This window comes from Gossypium hirsutum, chromosome A13, assembly GCF_007990345.1.
Source record: "Gossypium hirsutum isolate 1008001.06 chromosome A13, Gossypium_hirsutum_v2.1, whole genome shotgun sequence".
Lineage (NCBI taxonomy): Eukaryota > Viridiplantae > Streptophyta > Magnoliopsida > Malvales > Malvaceae > Gossypium > Gossypium hirsutum.
Genome location: NC_053436.1, coordinates 49,790,071 through 49,811,958, shown reverse-complemented (window position 1 = coordinate 49,811,958; position 21,888 = coordinate 49,790,071). Strand labels below are relative to the sequence as shown.

The following is a 21,888-nucleotide window of genomic DNA, read 5'->3' as shown; positions in this document are numbered from 1 at the left end:
TTTTTGGAGGTACTGTATAGGTGAATTAAATTTTGGATAGGTAATTATGTTGAATTAGTGGTTAATTAAGATAAAAGGACTAAATTGTAAAAGTGGTAAAAATTTATCATTATTAAATTTTACTTAACCAATGGACCAAATGAACAATTACATTAATTTTTAATAGTAGCCAGTGGGATTTCATGGTGGAATCCACTTGGTTTGATTAATAGTTTATGAAGATTGATTAAAATATGCTTAAAGTAATAAAGTACGGTTAATTAATTATTAATTAAGGTAAAAAAAGGAAAATGAAAAGAATTTTCAGTCATTTTTAACTATCTTCCCCACCGAACATGCAAAAGAAAGTTAAGAAACCATTGTTGGATGTCAAGCTATTCGACCTTGCATGGTGTGATTTCTTAAGTCCGTTTTTCATAATTTTTATGTTTTTGGGATTTTTGTAATTCAGTTTAATTAAACCCTATTTTCATTTTTAAAAATGTTAAATTTTAGAGACATCGCCATTGTTAAATTGTGGAGTTTTTGTTATTCCAATAATAGCTTACAAGCTTAGAATTGATAAATGGATTGAATTGCAAAGATTGAAAGCTAGTTTTGTTCATAAGGATTAAAATGTAAAATTGATAAAAGTGAGTTGCAATTTCTGTAATTTTTTAATAATGGATAGCTTTATTAGAAATTAATTTAAAATTTGGAGTTTGAATTTGGAAGTTATGTGTGTTTTGGTATAACAGACTAAATGAATAAAATGAAAAAGTTTAGGGGCATTTAGATAATAAAACTAAATTGATATATACTTATAATAGGATTATATAAGATGTTTGGAATTGATAAATTGAATTGAGTTACTGAATAGATCAGAAATTGGACCAAATTGAGGATAATTGGTGTAATGACCTGAAAGTCAGTGGTGTAGGAAGGTGTAACACCCCTACCCCGTATCTGTCGCCAGATTAGGGTTACGAAGCATTATCGAACAAATAGAACATTTAAACATACATTTCATACATTATCATAAACACATCATAAAACAATCATTCACATATATATCACACATAAATCAAGCCCTCGACGCCCTAAAAAAATATCTTAGAAACAATTCGGGATTTAATTGGAAACATTTGGAAAATTAATAAAAATTCACAAAATTTTAGAAAAAGGGGTCACAAGGTCGTGTGCCTCACATGGCTAAGACACATGCTCATGTCTTAGGCCGTGTAACCTTCGAACTAGGGACACATGGCCGTGTCACATGCCGTGTGCCAGGCCGTGTAACTCACTGACTTGCATGCAGAAAAACCTTCAGGAGATACACGGCTGTGTCGCCAGGCTGTGTGTCACACATGGCTGAGTCACATGCCCGTGTGGACATAAATTTGCCTAAAAATAAGCCATTTCCTATTCCATTTCATGCATAAACACTTGAGCAATTTGTGCACACCTACAAGGCATCAAACTATACCTAAAACGTGCATATATTTGCCATTCTAGAAGTCCTAATTCAACTAACCAATATACCATTCAAAGGCACCTTAAACAAGTCCAACAACACTTACCTAAACATGCATATTTACCACTTTTCATTCATCAAATACTAGATCCATACCTTTCCAAAACATGCCATAACTTTACCATATTCAAGCTACCTCAAAACATACCTTATAAGTCATTCCAAAACATGCAACATGAGATAGCACAATGACACAAACCAACAAGGTATTAAATGGTACCAACCAAGACAACTTGCACAACTTATACAAACCAAATCATCCATTAAACATTCAACTAAACATCATTATAAGTTCCTTATACATGTTAATAAGGCCATTTCCATCCATAATAACCTAGTTCAAATATAAACTAAAACATGTTACAAGTAACCATTTTCATACCATCATCAACATGCCAAGAAAACCCTATAAACAATCACTTTAAATTAACTAAACAACCTATCTTGGTAAAGCATTAAAGTGTACTAAACCAATATAGCTTTCCAAATATTATACGTGTCAAAAATCCATTAACATATACACCAAAATATCATTGCAAATCACCATATACACGCCATTATAACCCTTGACCATAATACTCAAAAACTACCGAATTGACTGTTAGATAGTGTGATAGATCTCCGATGAATTACCGACCAACTGAGCCATCAATAATCTGTAAGCAAAGGAAAATAACTACGTAAGCAATGAATGCTTAGTAAGCTAGTATAAACTTTAAACATAGCTGACCACTTCAATATTATAATACATAGATTAAGCATAATTCAACACCATTACTTTAAACTTGGTATAAGCCTATTGAACACCATTCAACTCACAATCACATATAATTTCATTCATAACATAAATGGATTTTATAAGTCATATTACATATTTATCAACCTTTTCATAAGATTATGAACCATTCCATTACTTCCTTTCCATTCTATTCCAAATGCTTAGCATAAGCCTAATCAACATCATTGATTCATGAGTTAGTGTATTTGTCCATGTGATAAACCATAAAAGTAACATATTTTAAGCTCATACTTAGCATATTTTTGGATGATTTATCATATAATTTAGTGAATTAGATGCTCCTAAACCTTTAATTTCATGTTTTAAACTCAGGAGAGCATAGGGGAACAAAATGAGCAGAAAACGGGCCAAAAACAGACAAAATGGGCTGATTTAAAGATCCACACGGCCAAGATTACTTCCACACAGGTAGAGCACACGCCCGTGTGAGCCACATGGGCTGGCCACACGCCCATGTGGCAGCTCGTGTCGATATCGCTCCCTATTTCCCAAACTCACAAAAAAGCCAATTTTTAGGGTTTCTGAGCAGTTTAAAGTCTATAAATACGTACTGGAAAAGAACCGAAGGGGGCACGTAGAGTAGAAAGCAGAAATCACTCGAAGGAAGCCGTTGGAATCATCTCAGAAGCAGATCCACTTCAAGATTGAAAATCTTCATTCAAATTTCTCTCGAAGTTTATTTGGGTTTTTATGTCTTGTTGTTTTTATAAAATTGAGATGTCTTCCTTTTTCATTATGAACTAAATCCCCTAGACACCTAGGGAAGATGAAACTTAAGACGGATCTTATTATTTAATGTTTTGAATTTAATGATAAATACTTGTTCCTGTTCTTAATTATGTGTTCTTAATTCTTGTTTTAATATTTTCAGGATATTAATCCAAGTTGATGTGCTTATTCGGTGGAGCAAAAGTCCCTGTTTAAGAGTAGATGTACCATAATTAAGCGGAGTTGCATGCAACCCTAGAGATAGGGCTACATAAATATGCTGGATTAGAGTCAAATCTAATAAGGGAATCCATAGATCGAGTTAATGCGATAATAGGGGTTTTAATTAGAAAGATATTTCAATTAATCAACCTAGAGTCAGTTGTTCTTAGTCTTAAAAGAGATATTAACATGATTTAAGGATTTCTATGGATCAAGACAAGTGAATAAATCATTTGATTCAGAGTCAGAATAATAAGTGAAATCTAGGTGGATTCTTCCTTGGGTATTGTCTTTATCATTGGTTTATTCGATTATTTTCTTTACTCTCTGTCGCGTTCAGTAGTTAATTAGTTAGCTAATTTTTTATTAAAACAGATCCCTTATATTTTAGGCTAAATAATAGAAAGAAAGTTAATACTAGTACTTTTAGTCCTTATGGATATGATATTCTGGACTCACCATAACTAAACTACCATCCGATAGGTGCGCTTGCCTTAGTCATGATCGTAGTCTAGTTTAGTGATTCATAAAACGATCATCAAGTTTTTGGCGTAGTTGCCGGGGAGTAAGTTATTAGGAACGCTTGATTTTTATTAATTTAGCCATTTTTTTATTTTTATTACATTTTATTTTAATTTTAATTTTTGTTTACTAACTTTTCTTTTGATTGCTCCAGGTAGGTTCTTGTAGTTTATGACTAGAAGAAATCGTCAGGACCTCTACTTTTTTATAGTGAAATTGGAAGCACTACTCGTAGAAATCGTAGAGAAATAAGGCGGAGTCTACAGTATATAGAGGAAGGGCAAGAGGACGATACTAATATTACCAAAGAGATGATTGAAAATCAGAATATTCCGCTACCACCTGTGGTTGCCGCAATTCATGTAAATTAGAATCCTGCTCCTTGTACTATGTATGATTATGCTAAGCCCACTCTTACTGGGGTTGAATCGAGTATTGTTAGACCTGCCATTGATGCAAATAATTTTAAGCTAAAACCTAATACTATTCAAATGATTCAACAGTTTGTTTAGTTTGATGGTTTGCGGGATGAAGACCCAAATACTCATTTGGCCAATTTCTTAGAGTTTTATGATACTTTCAAGATAAATAGCGTTTCTGATGATGCCATTCACCTTCGGTTATTTCCCTTCTCATTGAGGAATAAAGCTAAAAAGTGGTTGAACTCTCTACCACGAGGTTCCATCACTACTTGGGAACAAATGACCGAAAAGTTTTTGCTAAAATACTTTCCACCGACTAAGACAGCCAAGCTGAGGAATGATTTCTCTTCCTTCATGCAAATGGATTTAGAGACCCTATATGATGCATGGGAGAGGTATAAGGACTTATTGGGAAGGTGCCCTCACCATGGGTTACCTTTATGGCTACAGGTTCAAACTTTTTACAACGGTTTGAACCCCTCAACTAGGTAGTTAATTGATGCAGCTGCCGGTGGTACTCTGAATAACAAAGCACCTGAGGAGGCTTATGAATTTATTGAAGAGATGTCACTGAATACCTATCAGTGGCAAGTCATGAGGACAAAGCCTAACAAAGCCGCCGGTGTTTTTAACCTTGACACGGTCACCATGTTATCAAACCAGGTAGAGCTCTTAAATAAAAATATTGATGGTTTATGTGTTTCTATGCAGGTACATCCGGTGATGCAGTGTAACACAAGTAGAGGAGGAATAAATCATACAAAATGCCTAGCTACGACCCTAGCACTACGAACGAACAAGTCAACTATATGGGTAACAATTCTAGACCTCAGAATAACCCTATAGTAATACATACAATGCAAGTTGGAGGAACCATCCCAATTTCTCTTGGGGTGGTCAAGGCAATCAAAGACCACAACCCCCTCCAAGCTTTCAACCACCTTACCAGTAGGAAAAGAAGCCAAACCTTGAAGAGATGTTAAAAAAATTCATATTAGTGTCAGAAACACGTTTCCAAAACACTGAAACAATGCTTAAAAATCAGCAAGCGTCAATTCAAGGGCTCAAGAATCAAATAGGTTAGCTTGCTAAGCTGATCTCAGAAAGGCAACATCGGAACTAACCTAAGAGAGTAACTCTATGCGATTACTATTTAAGATGAAGAAGGGTTAGTTGATTCCAAACTAGAACCAAGGCAAGAAACTGTCGTAAGTCAAGATAAGATGGATGAAAGCTAGAATAAATGAAAACCGGTGAGCAGAGGATATACACCTCGCGTGCCATACCCTAATATGACAAAGGAAGACCGTACAGATGAACAATTCGGTAAATTTCTTAACCTTTTAAAAAAATTGTATATTAACTTACCGTTTATTGAAGCTCTTTCGTAGATGCCCAACTCAGTTAAATTTTGAAAGGAGCTTCTGGCAAACAAATGAAAGTTAGATGATTCATCGCATGTGGAATTGAATATAGTTTGCTCAGCAATTTTACAAAACAAACTACCCAACAAGTTGAAAGATCTAGGGAGTTTTACTATTCCTTGTTTAATTGGTAGTTTAGCTGTTAATAATGCTTTGGCTGATTTAGGGGCAAGTATTAACGTCATGCCCTATAAAATGTTTAAGCAACTAGGTCTTGGAAAACCCAAACAAACTAGGATGAGTATTCAACTAGCGGATAAAACTATTAGATTTCCTAGAGGTATCATTGAAGATGTATTAGTAAAAATTGATAAATTCATATTCCTAGTAGACTCTGTTGTTTTAGACATGGAAGAGGAAGGTGACGTTCCTTTAATATTAGGACAACCTTTTTTAGTGATTGCCAGGACTATTATTAATGTTGGTACAGGTGAGCTCACACTTCGTGCAGGTGATGAAATGGTTACTCTTCAGGCTCGTGATTTAATTAAGATATCAAGTAATGAAGATGACCTTATAAATCCGGTTAATAAGAATAATCATGTGGTCCAACCCCTTTTGTAGGAAACACTTTCGAGAAGCATAAATGAGCCACGTTTTAGTTCATGCACTAACAATGGAACCATCCATGAAAGACGAATGCTACAAGTAGATGAACTAGACAAATGGTGAATTTATGGTAAGGAGGAGCAGAAGCAACACCATGTTGAGTTTAACGATAAAACCAATCAATTCTAGGTTGGGGACCAAGTCTTGTTAGATAAGAAGGACCCTTGAATTATCACTACAGAGATCAACATAAACGGAGTGACTCCTTTTACGGTACTCAATGTCTTTCCATACGGTACAGTCGAGGTAACTCATTCTCATTTTGGCACTTTCAAGGTAAACAGTACTCGACTTAAACCTTATTTAAATAAAGGAATTGACAGTAAGAAAGAGGAGTCTCGACTCTGTGATCCACCGTGACCATGTGAATGAGAGGTAAGTCAAGCTTAGACTCTAAATAAGTGCTTATCGAGAGGCAACCTGAGCACTAACACCACTAACTAGTTTATATTTATCTATTTTTCATGTTTAAATATAGGTTTTTGACCCACACGGCCTAGACACACGGGCGTGTCCCAGGTCGTGTGCTCTAATAGGTGTTAAACAGTGAGTTACACGGCCTGGCAACATGGCCATGTGACCCACACAGCCTGGGCACACGGGCATGTCCTTGGCTGTGTGGAAATAGGACTTAAATTTCCAAAAAAATAATCGATAGAGGCACGGGCTAAAAGAGGCCACAAGGATGTGGGACACGGCCGTATGGACCACACGGCCTGGACACACGACCTTGTGGACCATATGGCCTGGACACAGGACAGTGTCCTAGGCCGTGTGAAAAATGGAGCTAAATTTTCAATTTTTTAAACAAGTCAAGAAGCTACACGGGCGAGGCACACAGCCGTGTGTTCGGACACACGGGTGTGTGGGAGACCACACGGGCGTGGGAGAAGCGAACAACGTAGCACACGGCCTAGACACATGGGCATGTCCAAGGCAGTGAGACGAGTGGGCTATTATTTTCCTCGAGGAACACGAGCTAGAATTCGATTCACATGGGCGCGTGACACGACCTTGTGGCCCAACATGGGCCGTTACACGACTGTGTCACCCATAAAATCCCCCAAACCCTAATTTGCCCTACCAATTTTTATCTTCTTCTTCCTCAAAAAGTCATAGCCACCACAAACCTTTTTATTACCTATTTCCAGCCACCATCAGACCTCTCTCCGGCCACCACCTAGCTCGACTCCCCTTCCTCCTACACCCCTCTCCTCTTCTTTCTTCATCCTTTTCTTCCCTTTTCTTCCTCCCCTTTCCTTTTATCCCACCCATCTGCCCCTCCCCCAACCCCTCCTTCCTCTTACCTACGTCGACGAACCGCCATGCCTACAACTATCCGACCACCATCATCGACCCCTGCGCCGTCCGTACCTCCGACCACCAGCCGTCGGTTTTCCTTTCTGTTCCCTTTACTTCTATCTATTAATTTATTTCCTTATTTTTATTTATTAATATTATTAGTATATTATTTTATTCCATTATTATTATTGTTTCTTATTATTTCTTTAGTCATTATTATGAGTTTATTTATTTACTGATTTTGATTTTTTAGTTTATTAAATTTTCATTCATCATATCTGGCCATGTGTTAACTTTCTTTCATATTTTATCCATTTCAACAATTTTTTTCTTATTTGATGATATTTTCTTCTATTTTTACAGTTAGTTAGATAGCTACTGTTTTCATGATTATCTTTATTATTGGCTGAATTATATTATTTCTATTGGAGTCTTGTTGCTAGTTTTTAGCTGACTTTTCTTGTTAATATGTTTCTTTCTAGTCTTATTGCTCCTTAGGTTTTAGCATACTATTTCTTAGTTTTCTTATTGTCCTTATTCAATTATTATTATTATTATTATTATTATTATTTTCTATTTATGCAGTAGGTTTATTTATTTTTATTTTTGCTCTTTGTCAGGTATATTATGACGAACACTCGAGGTAAATCCAAAGTCATCGTCCCCGCTTTGAAAAACAAAAGGGTCTTGGCGCGACCTCTTCGAGCGCCTCTGCCGAGGCTCGTCATCCTTACCTCCGATTCTCTGCAGACCCACCTGAGGACTTATTCCAGCTCCTGCACTACGACCACTAGGTTTGGGCCAATGCATTGACTGGGCCATGTTGGAGTAGGTCGGACTAGCTGATGTGGTTCATGCTTTAATTACTACAGCACCATGGGATTGTTTCTTTGATATCGTCGAGCCCACGTATATAGAGCTTACATTGGAGTTTTGCTCAACGTTTTACCTTCAGTGCATGATGTCATTGCATGACGAGCACGGTAATATTACATTCGGACTTGGTGGCTTGGTGTGACATATGAGCGTCCCTGAATTTGGCGCAGCTTTGGGCACCTACACCAATGAGTTATGGGTGCTGAAAACTTTCCTCACCTCCACCGTCACATCCATTACTCACCTTCATGTTGTTGGACTGATCTTACAGCTAGTCAGATACCTTATAACGCGAGTCGCTCAAAGGCAACATCTCTTTCTCTGGCTCTACAATACATCCATGCCTTATTAGCTCACACTTTGACTAGCAGGAGAGAGAGCACAAGAGTTGTGAGCACTACTGACGCGCACTATCTCTGGAGCATGGCGACCGGCCACATATTCGACTTAGCTTATTTCATCACTCTTGCCTTTCTCCACCAGACAGATCACCACAAGAAGGGTCCCATCTGTCTAGGCCCTTACATCACTCGCCTCACTCGACACTTCAGTTTTCTCGACCACCGAAGCAGTTATCGACACTTACCCTCGTCGGCCAGATGCCCCCTCAGGGTATCTCGAGCATGATCCACATGAGGATGATTGAGCGGCAACGTAGACTGGACCCTCCTCAGTATAGACTATTTCAGTCTGACGTCGAGCATGACCTAGAGTACTTCACGGATGATGTTCCTCCCTACCACGAGGATCCGCCTCACCCATCACTTCGAGTCATAGATCGGTCCATTCTGCTGCTAGCTTTCGAGGAGTGTCTTATGAGTTAATGAGTTTCCATTAGTACTGTTCTGAGCGGTTCAACAGGCTTGATGCAACTTTGCAGCAGATCTGTCAGCATTTACATATTACTCCTCCAGCGCCGACGACGCACGCATCTGATGATGAGGGCCATTAAGTCCATTTATCTTTATGTTTATTTTTTTATTTTTATTTTTCTTTATTTTGTTTTCCTATTTTAAACTTTATTTTAATTATTATGGTTGTTTCTTAACGAGTAATCCTTTAATCTTCTTCAGCATGTTTATTTTCTTATCAGTTGCTCAGAATTTTGCACTACCCCTACATTTATCTACAATTCCACTTTTCACTATTCTGGGAAATTCATCCACCATTCAACGCAATTTCAATTATCTCCCTATCTTATGATATTTTGTTTCTATTATGATTTATATTTGGTTGTACATTGAGGACAATGTACATCTTAAGTGTGGGGAGGTTATTTATATGATTATATGAAAATCCTTGAATTATGCCTTGTGTTTAAGTAATTTTCTCATATTACTTTTAGAATGAACTCTTATTAATTTGTGATTTTCATTGATATGTTTTAGATTAAATTCATAGATACTTGTGCATTGATGGTTTAAACTTTAAGATACTAGAGAATCAAGCATGACAAGTCTATTTTTCAGAATTAAAAAGTCTTTACGATGTCTCCCTAAATTGAGGTATTGCCTTGAAGTTTAAAATTTGCGAGATTGACATCAAAAGCCATAATTTTTGTGAGATTTTGAGCCTTTAAAGCATACATTTTTCGTGCTCACTTTATTATTGGTTATGAGTGTCAATATTGAATTGTTACTCTAGAACTTGCTTCGATTATACATGTGGAGTGGTACCTTCGATTTAATATACTAAGATGATAATGGCACCTAGGTTTTAACCCACTTACCCTACAAAAAGCCTACCTTCACAATTAACCCTTAGTGAACCCCTTTGAGCCTAATAAACTATTTCTTAATTTATCCTTAATATTAACCCATACATCATACTTTTTGATTCACTGAGAATTTTCCCTATTCTATTGACTCCCTTTTTGTCTAGATTTGATTTGGTTAATTGTCTAACTATGATATTTTATTTTAGTTGTATAATTTTCTCTTATTATTCATTCAAAAAAGAAAAAGAAAAAAATACATATATGTTGATTATTATTAGTTCTTTGTTTTGAGCTTAAGTAGTTAATTTCAGATTCTGAGAAGATGCTCATGTTTTTCTTTAATTAATTCGATTGATGTAATTATTTAAGTATTAGTTTATTTTTCTAGTTAGGTAATTTATCAATTCAATCTCGATTCTAACATTCTTTTTTAGCCTTTATCCACACCTTTAACCCAAGCCCTATTACAACCCTTTAAAGACCTTTTGATTTGTATATCATATCATTTTATAGTGGTGGAGATTTGATTATGGTAATAACTTTTCATGTTTGACTCTTAATTGCATAATTTTTGAACCTTAAATACTTTGAGTGATTTGAGTGAATCTTTAGTGAGAATGTTAATTCTTGTTAATTTTTGAATTAAAGGTAATTATTTAGATAAGGGGAAATACCTATGTTTTCATGCTTTAAATGTTAGAATTGGATTGCTTGTGCATTTAGTGCTCTCTTAGTTGAATTATCAATGTATGATTTTTTTTGAAATTATGATAAAACATTATTGATGAGAATTATGAATTGAAAAAGTTAATTTTAATTGTGAATTGAAGATTTTGCTTGAGGACAAGCAAACGCATAAGTGTGGGGATATTTGATAAACCAATAAAGTAACCTATTTTAAGCCCATACTTAGCATATTTTTGGATGATTTATCATATAATTTAGTGAATTAGATGCTCCTAAACCTTTAATTTCATGTATTATACTCAGGAGAGCATAGGGGAACAAAAGGAGAAGAAAACGAGCCAAAAACGGACAAAACAGACTGATTTAAAGATCCACACGGCCAAAACTACTTCCACACGAGTAGAGCACACGCCTGTGTGAGCCACACGGGTTGGCCACACACCCATGTGGTAGCCCGTGTTGATATCGTTCCTTGTTTCCCAAACTTGCAGAAAAAGCCAATTTTTATGGTTTTTGAGCAGTTTAAAGTCTATAAATACACACTGGAAGAGGACCGAAGGGGGCATGTAGAGAAGAAAGTAGAAATCACTTGAAGGAAGCCGTTGGAATCATCTCAGAAGCAGATCCACTTCAAGATTGAAGATCTCCATTCAAATTTCTCTCGAAGTTTATTTGGGTTTTTTATGTCTTGTTGTTTTTCTAAAATTGAGATGTCTTCCTTTTACATTATGAACTAAATCCCCTAGATACCTAGGGAAGATGAAACTTAAGACGGATCTTATTATTTAATGTTATGAATTACATGATAAATACTTGTTCTTGTTCTTAATTATGTGTTCTTAATTCTTGTTTTAATATTTTTAGGATATTAATTCAAGTTGATGTGCTTATTCGGTGAAGCAAAAGTCCTGTTTAAGAGTAGATCTACCATAATTAAGCGGAGTTACATGCAACCCTAGGGTTAGGGCGACATAAATCTACCAGATTAGAGTCAAATCTAATAAGGGAATCCATAGATCAAGTTAATGCGGCAATAGGACTTTAATTAGAAAGAGATTTCAATTAATCAATCTAGAGTCAGTTGTTTTTAGTCTCAAAATAGATATTAACGTAATTTGGGGATTTGTACTGATCTAGACAAGTGAATAAATCATTTGATTCAGAGTTAGAATAATAAGTGAAATCTAGGTGGATTCTTCCTTGGGTATTGTCTTTATCATTGGTTTATTCGATTATTTTCTTCACTCTCTGTCGTGTTCAGTAGGTAATTAGTTAGTTAATTTTTTATTAAAACAAATCCCTTATATTTTAGGCTAAATAATAGAAAGAAAGTTAATACTAGTGCTTTTAGTCCTTATGGATACGATATTCTAGACTCACCATAACTAAACTACCATTCGATAGGTGCGCTCGCCTTAATCGTGATCGTAATCTAGTTTAGTGATTCATAAAACGATCATCACCATGATATAAGTGAATTTATCCATAGCATAAGTAAATTTCTCATATATAAGTACATCATTTAACTCATCAATCCTTTTATAACATCATATTACATCCCAATCATGAACTTATCTTAGCTGTTGAACCCTCTAGAATTACATCGAATACTCGGGAAAGCTCACACGAAATGTGCTTAAACATATAATCGTAACCTTTCCTTTACATCATTGCTCACATGAGCCATGGGCCAAAGTGTAAGCTACACGATGCTTCTCACACGAGTTGTGGAGAATCCCCAACAAATTCAGGACCTCAGCCATTGGTATGACATTTAAGACTAGCACCCCAAACATGAAATCCCTAATGACATGTCATTTGTATCCTAAGAATTCCTAAGGTTCAACCGGGATTCAATATCTGTTAATTCGTCGTAGCGTTGATACGTGTATATTTTAATTCATTTACATCGAACAACATAATAAATATTCAATTTAAACAACATTTAAATGATTACAATTCATATGAACTTACCTGGCTAAATTGCATCAATGACTAAATACAAGGGTTATTTGATAAATTTCTCTCCTCCTCGATTTAATGCAATTCATTAATTCAATCAGCAAAACCAATTCATTTAATTCAATTAAGTCCTTTTTGACATTTTTTACAAAATTGCCCCTAATGTTTTAACTTTATGTAATTTAGTCCCTAAACCCAAAACATGCAAATTAACTATTTTTATTCAATTTCATGATCAGTGGAATTGTTTGGAACCCTACTACAACCCATTTTTTTTTGTTATTTCACAACAAATCCTTTTACTAATTTCACATTTTAGTCTTAAACACTAAAATCATTAAAAGTTACTTAATAAAATACTTATATTTAACAATAAAGCTTAATAATCTATCATAAAATTTCAAGAACACTTCAATTTCATCCATGGTAAAATTCTAAACATTCAACAATTTAACAAATTTATCCTCGAGTTAGCTAGATTAAGCTAGTACGTTAACAAAAACAAAAAAATCATTAAAAACGAGATCAAAATGCTTACCGTGCACCCAAAACCAATTTGGCCGAAAGCTTCCCTCAACTACCCATGGAGGTTCCGGTTGTATTTGAGAAAAACCAAAAAGATGATAGCATTCAAGCCATTTGTTTCTTTTAATTTCATTAAATTTTAAAATTACAAATTTGTCCTTTTAAAAATCAACCAAAATTCAAGCATTTAATTACCCAAATGTAACACCCTTTACCCATATTCAACGTCAGAACAGGATACGAGGCATTACCAGACTTACATTGCAAGCAAAAATACAAATCTAGTCATAAAGTCCTTAATACAAACCTACGATGCCCAAACATGCTTTGAAAGTGGTTCGGGACTAAACCGAGCACTTAGAAAAATTTTACAAAACTTAGAAAATTTTTGCTATGAACAAGGGTCACACGCTCATGTGGTTTGGGACACGCCCATATGGGCAGGCCGTATGGTCACAGACGTCCGGGTCCCTAACCCGTGTAACTCTCTGTTTTGCAAAGCATGAACAAATTGAAGTCACACGGCCAAGTCACACGCCCGTGTGCTAGACCATGTGGTTAATTTAATTTTCTATAAATAGGTGTAGACTTCACACGGTCGGGACACACGCCTGTGCTTGAGGCCATGTCCCTCATACGGCTGAGACACACGCCTGTGTCTCTACCCGTGTGCTCAATTCTGAGCATTCTGTTTCTCAAAAATTTAGGTGTAGGGGACACATGGCCAAAATACATGCTCATGGGGCAGACCGTGTGTCACACACGGCCTAGACACACGCCTGTGTGTCTACCCATGTGGACAAAGTAAAGGCTATTTAACAAGCCATTTGTCACCCTCATTTGCACATAAACACCCACAATTTTAATGGCATAATTCATGGCATATTTAGGCAACCAAAACATCTATGAACAAGGCCAAATCATGTCATTCCATTATCCATACTCAACATATTTGCAACATCATATTTTGCCAAACCAAATCATACCAAACTCACATTCTACAAGTTCCGATATGGCTACCAATAACATGCATAATTTTACTTAGTTTTCCTAGCATACCAATGAGCCTATCTTAACCATTCAACAACCAAACCATTAAGCCATATCTAACCTTTTACCAAGCATTTATAAACCACCTCATACAAGAGATAATTGCACATGCATGCATATATCAAAATATATATATATAAGCTTACAACCAATTCAACCAAAATGAGCCAAGTTATATGGCCAAATACCATATCAAGCCTTTGACAATTACAAGCCAATGCATTTGGCCAAATCATGATGACATATATAACAAAATGACCAAGTCCCTATACATGCCATATTCTCAAAATGTTTAAAATCATCGGTACCCAAAATAACGATTTGATAGTGTGATGCGAACTCCGATAATCTCCAACTTGAGCTAGCTTGGTGACACTAAAAAACATGAAAAATAAAATGGAGTAAGCTATATAGCTTAGTAAGCTCGTATGGTAGAAATAAGCTAACCTTATCATACATCAACATGCAAATAATATATCTTAAGAAAATGAAATTTACCAAAATCTCACGATCATAATTCACTTCCATCACTACTTACCTTGAAATCATTATTTCACGAATCAAAAATCATAAGCATTAAGTACATACGTGTACCATCTCGTAATAATTTCATACTTAGTCTCATTGTCGTTATACCCAATAAACCACTCGGAATATTAATATCGGATACTCAGGGAAAACCTTGCACACAAGGTGCCACATATGTAACCATTGTTACTTCTATCTCATATCACATATATGCTCGCTCTCGAGCCATTAACGGGCCTGTTCACACAAGCTGTCAAGTAACCGAAACATATGTCGATATACTCAACCACCGGTAGGACATACAGGACCAACACCTGGATCACATAACATAAAAACCTAGTGACATGTCACTTGTATCCTAATCTATTACTAAGGTTTGATTGGTATTTCTCTATTGCCAAAACATCATTGAACATGTCCATAGAGTCGTTTATACCATTCATACAATATTAAAGCATTAAAAATATAATTATAGTAAAGCTTATTTAACGTACGAACTTACCTCGTTTAAAAAAGCTGCCAAAAGGATCTATTCGTCAGTTACTTTGTTTTTCCCCCGATCTAGAGCCGAACTTCATTTTTCTTGATCTATAATACCACATTTAACTTATTTAATCATCACATTATTCAATTCAATCCAAAAACACCTTACAAAAAAATTACATTTTTGCCCTTATCTTTTTAAATTTTACAATTTAGTCCCTAGGCTCGTAAAATGAATTTCATTCAATTTCTTCATAACCCAAGCCTAGCTGAATATTATTTATACTCACAACAGCTCACATTTTTCATTTATTCACCTTTTCTACACATTTTATAGACTTTTACAAATAGGTCCCTATTGATGTTTTTATCGAAAAATCACTTTACAAAAGTCATTTAACAAACAACAAACATGCATTTTCTATCATCAAACATCAAAATACAAGAATATTCAACATGGGTCAAATTTTAGACTTTAATCCTTCTTCAAATCAGTCCTTGGAAAGGATAGATTAGGTTAAGACAACTTCAAAAAATAGAAATCATTAAAAATAGGGCGAGAACGGACTTACAATCGAGCTTGAAAGCTTGGCCAAACCCTAGCTATGGTTCCTCTTCAAATTTTTGGCTAAGGGATGAAATTGAAGAGGATGGAGATGTTTTATTTAGTTAATTTTGTCTTTATTTGATAAATTACTAAAATACCCTTAATGCATAACATTAAAATTTTACCTAGCAATGTCCATTTTTGTCCATACTAAAATATAATGGTCTAATTACCGTTTAAGGACCTCTAATTTAAAATTTCATAGCAATTAGACACCTTTAACATATAGAACTCAAATTGAGCACTCAATCAATAAAATTTCTTAACGAAATTTTCACACAACCATTCTATCATTCTGTAGACCTTAAAGAAATAATAAAATAAATATTTTGACCTTAAAGAAATAATAAAATAAATATTTTTACTTCAAATTTGTGGTACCAAAACCACTGTTCTGATTTGACCCAAAAACGGGTTGTTACAACTTTCCCCCCTTTAGGGATTTTCATCCCTGAAAATCTTACAAGAAAAGAGGATAGGGTACTATTTTCTCATAGCTTCCTCGGGTTCTCACGTAGCCTCTTCGACCCCATGTCGTTGCCATAAAACTTTCACTAGAGCTATACTTTTATTTCTCAACTATTTAACCTCTCGAGCAAACACTTTGATCGGTTCTTCACTGTATGTCATATTGGGTCGAATCTCAATCTCTGATGGTGAGATTACATGTGAAGAATCTGATCGGTATCGTCGTAACATCAATACATGAAACAAGCTGTGGATCCTCTCTAATTTCGATGGCAAGGCTTGTCGATATGCTACTGGCCCTATTCTTTCGATAATCTCTTACGACCCAATGAAACACGGACTCAACTTGCCTTTGAGACCAAATCTCAAAATTTTCTTCCACAATGATACTTTTAGAAACACTTTATCGCCAACCTAAAATTTGATATCCTTCCGTTTCAAATCTGCATACGATTTCTGTAGATCCAAAGCTGTTTTCAAGTAATCACGAATTACTTTCACTTTCTCTTCGATTTCTTTAACCAAATCAACCCTGTGAATCTGTTTCTCACTAAGCTCGGTCTAGTACAACAGAGGTCGACACTTGCGATCATATAATGCTTCATACAGTGCCATCTTAATACTTGTTTGATAACTGTTGTTATAAGAAAATTCAACCAACAGTAGATATTTCTCCCAACTACCCTCGAATTCTAAAACACAACAATGAAGTATATTTTCGAGAATTTGCATCACTCTCTTAGATTGACCATCGATTTGTGGATTGAATGCGATACTAAAATTCAACTTCGTACCCAACGCTTCTTGCATTTTCTTCCAAAATCGTGACGTAAACCTTGGATCTCTATATGAAATAATAGAAGTAGGCACCCCATGCAATCTAACAATTTCAACAATGTACAACTCAGCTAGTTTATCAAGTGAATAATCGCTATGTACCGGAATGAAATGAGTCAATTTTGTGAATCTATCAACAACGACCCAAACAACATCTTTCTTCTATAGAGTCAGAGGTAACCCCGATACGTAATACATTGTAACTCTATCTCATTTGCACTCGGGTATAGTCACAGGTTGAACTAAACCCGAATGCACTTGATGTTCGGCTTTCACTTGTTGACAAATCAAACACCTCGTTACAAACTCTGAAATGTCTCATTTCATGCCTGACTCAGTTTATAGAAACGAGGTCCTGATACCTCATTTTCTAAAACCACTTGACTTTAGGGTTAAACCACTTGAACCTAATTATTCATTCAAATAGCATAAATTTCCAATATTAAAATTTATTAGAATATCATATTTGACTCGTAAATATTAAATAACAATATTTAGAAACTCATTTATCAGATTTGTGGCCCCGGAACCACTTTTTTGACACCATTAAAAAAGGGGTTGTTACAGAAGGTGTGATTTTGGAAACTCGTTTTCGCGAACCAAAACTATAAATATTTTTATTAAATATTAACAGAGTTAGTGCAGAACTAAATCAAATTTTGGTCGAGTAATTTGTCGAACTAGGGCTTAATTAGTGAACAAGGACTAAAACGTAAAAGTGTCAAAAGTGTAATTTCTTAAGGAATCTTTAATTCAAACTCATGTAATAGAATTATAAAGTAAATATACCCTAATATGTATATAGTGTTTGGTTAAGGAATTAAAAACATGTATGTTTTATGTTTTGAACATTAATTAAATATGATAATAAAAAAATGAAAATAAAATAAGTTAACCAAGTTGATGGAGAAAGAAACAAATTTTATTCATCTTTCTTCATGAAAAGCTTGAACCAAAGGGGGGAGAAGAAGAACTCGACGCACAACTAGGGTTCTTTTAAGTTTCAAGCTTCAATTGGTTACTGCAATTTAGTCATTTTCTTGTAATTTTTATGTTTTTGGAATTCCAGTAGCTTGGGCTAGCTGACCCATATCGTATTTTTTGATATTTTTAAATATTAAGAAAGTTTCCATGGATGAAAAGTTGAAGTTCTAGGGATTAGCTTGATAGATTTTAAGTTTAGTGTTGAAAAAGGACTAAATTGTAAAGCCAATTGATTATTTTGTGCAATAGGGACTAATATGCACAAATTTTGAATTTAGTGGTAAAAATGTGAAATAGGAATTTAAATTAGGCCTAGAGTGAAATTGGTATAAAAATTTGGGGTTAAATTTGGAAGTTATGTTAGTCCTAGTTCTAGGTCTAAATTGAATAAAATGCAAAAGTTGTATAAAATAACAATTGAATGTGAAAATTTTTGTTTGTTGATGATTTCATATATTTTTTAATCCATAGCTAATGTCGAGCTGGGTTCCTTGAAAAAGAAAAGAAAAGAAAAGACAATGTTATTGACAAATAACTCGGAGTTTACAATTTATGTTTTTGTAATCTGAACTAGTTCTAAATTGCTTCATTTTCAATTGTGTTGCATGGTAAGAAATTAAGGTGAGACATTTTAATATGAAAAGCTATTTTGGATTGAAGTGAATTGATTTATTATTTTGAGGATTAAATTGAGTATAATTGAAAAATTTGTGTATTTACATAAATGTGAAAATTGAGTATTTGTTGGGATGATGAGTGTTGTTATATGTAAAATTTTTATGTGTATGATGAAAATAAATGAGAAATGAGATATTTTTGTTAATGAAACAAGAAATGCGAACTCTATTTATTGTTCGGGTAAAGTTGGATATAATTGGCATGCCACAGGATAGGAAGAGTCCAAGGTTACTTCGACTACGAGTTGATGAGGGACTGCGTGCCAACTTAATTCAGTTTAATCGATGACACATTGGATGTCAACTTATTTATAGCGTTAGGCATAATTATTTGCTTCGGATTTATCCAATGAGCCACTGAGTGCCAAATTGCTGTGCTGGTTGGATTCGCATATCCATCAAAGTCCAAGTCGTGTTAATAGGAAAATAAATGGTAAAAATTGAGATAATGTTATTGAAATGGCAAATGATATGAGATGAGTTGAAATGTAAAATGAAACCACAAATGGTGGATGAAATGTGAGTAAAAGATGGTGATTATAAAATGTATGGTTATGAAATTGAAAGGTTAAATGGAATATGTCTATTTATGAATTGAGTTATCATATATATTATAAAATATAATTTCCAAGTATTGATATTAGAATGTTGAATTGGTTGTGATAAAAGAGTTGGTAAATTGGCATTTGTGAATGGTTATATTGTATGTCATTATTTGATTTAATTTTTGTATCTTAGTGATTTCTATTTTTCTTAATTATTCAGATTATAGAAATATCACTAGGTTATACTCAGCATCCAATGACAATCCCGGACTCAAGTGTTGGTGATGTATTCAATTTGGTATTGCCATGTACCTAGGGTGTTTAATGATTATAATGAACATTGAGTATTTTGATTGGCATTTTGGAAGTTGTTTATATAAGTGTATATGTATGTGATGGAAATAGTTGTGTTGTTATTATCTTGTTAAGTAGCTTGGATAATATGTTTAATGTTTAATGATGGAGAAAATGATATGTTATGTGATATGCTTTGATTAATTTGTGATTGTGGAATGATGGTTGGTAAGGTTAAGTATGCTTGAAATGATTTAGTTAGTCTGGTGTCTAAACATGAAATAGATTGAATTGTCATTTTATGTTTGATTTGGATGATTGTGGAAGTTTCATTAAATGTTTCTTGAATTGGATATATATGTGTGTGTACTCTTTTAATTGTTTTTAAAAGAGTGATCTGCCATAAATCATACTATTATTTACATCCCTTTTTACACATAATTATAGCTTGTTTAATAATAAATCAAAGCATTTTAGAATATATTTAGATTGTAACACCCGTAACCCAAATCCTTCGCCGGAAGGGCTACGGGGTATTACCGGAAATACACATATATTCATATCAATCATAAGTAATCATTTTCTTAAACTCTTAAATCAATCAAAGATCTCATTAATGAATCTTATTAAAACATACATAATCGAATATGCATCGTCTTTATCTAACCCTATTCGGCACATGAACATTACTACTTGAAATATCCAAAACATCAAAACCATAAACAACATATCAAGCATAGTCTAGACTTATAATATAATTTGGTTGATTTCTTAACATCTGTAACCTCATTTAATCAAAGTACTAAACTAATTTGACATAATAAACAAGCCATTTTCGCATGGCTTATATGTGTACAAATCAAAATGAATCGTATCGAAACTAGCCTATACATGCCACATAACCAATTCTCAAAACACTTATTTACCGAAACGAAATCTGGATAGTGTGAAGACGTCTCCCAGACTTCCAACCCGAGCAAATCTTCGAAGCTCTATAGACATAGGAAAAACACACAGAGTAAGCTTTGAAAGCTTAGTAAGCCATAAGAAAATAAATCATTTCAATGATAATTATAATTCCATAACACTAAACTGAATTTATAAATATAAAAACCATGCATCATAATATCACCATCTTAATATCCATTTCATGTCCAGATTTCAAATTAAGACCTAGTCATATCTCAAAACCATTTTTCTTATTTCATATTTCCCATGTTCAAATCATGGGACCACAAGGCCATATAGCAAGCACATATATCATATATTCATCTGTGTACCTTTCTTTCATTCATGGCAACATGTTTCACATATCATTATTAAATACATAATCACTTTACATTTCTGAGTTTCAAAGATAATTCACATGTACCAGAATCATATATTTACGAACACGGTTACCATATCACGTTTCCTATATAATTTATTTGATTATAGTCACTTGCCATTAATCACATCTCATTTTCACATAGACCATATATTATCGGATCATAATCATATCCACTTCCAATCCAAATAATCATAATCATTATGCATACATTTATCCATATAAACAAATCCAAAATTCATAGTATAATATCACTCATATGTATACATAGCGTACATGGCCGATGATACCAAATCATGTAAATGTCATTATACATTCAACTATAATTCCACTCACTTATGCAAGCTCACAAGACAAGGTTTAACTTCATATACAATCATCACTTAATTGGCCGAAAAATGCCATTGGGAACATACTTTATCATAGCTAAGTGAACTTGGCTGAATCTACTTATCTAATTTCAACATCACATGATTTCTTACTCATAAGATCAAATGTATAAAATTCACTACATTGTTTATATCCCAAAATGATGAATAGGTATACATGTATGAATTCAATATATCAGCACATGACATTTAATAATTCACTTCAATAGATTATTTCACAAGGCCGAATATACAAACCCTGTATAATCTCATGTATATATATATACAATCGGATATGTCACTTCATTATAAGTTCATACCTAATCACACATGCCAAATCACTTTAAAATCACATATAACCAATTATACCAAATGTTCATTGACAATCGAATTCGTATGCATACTTATTTCACAAATATACACATTTTGACA

The 21,888-nt window shown here is 34.2% G+C and overlaps 1 non-coding gene across 1 annotated transcript; it reads right to left on the bottom strand.

The window, feature by feature from the left end:
- Positions 1-4,513: 4,513 nt before the first annotated feature.
- Positions 4,514-4,620, bottom strand: LOC121213020 (small nucleolar RNA R71). The gene has a single exon (XR_005908389.1). It is a non-coding gene; the product is annotated as a small nucleolar RNA R71 (small nucleolar RNA).
- Between the last annotated feature and the right edge of the window lie 17,268 nt (positions 4,621-21,888).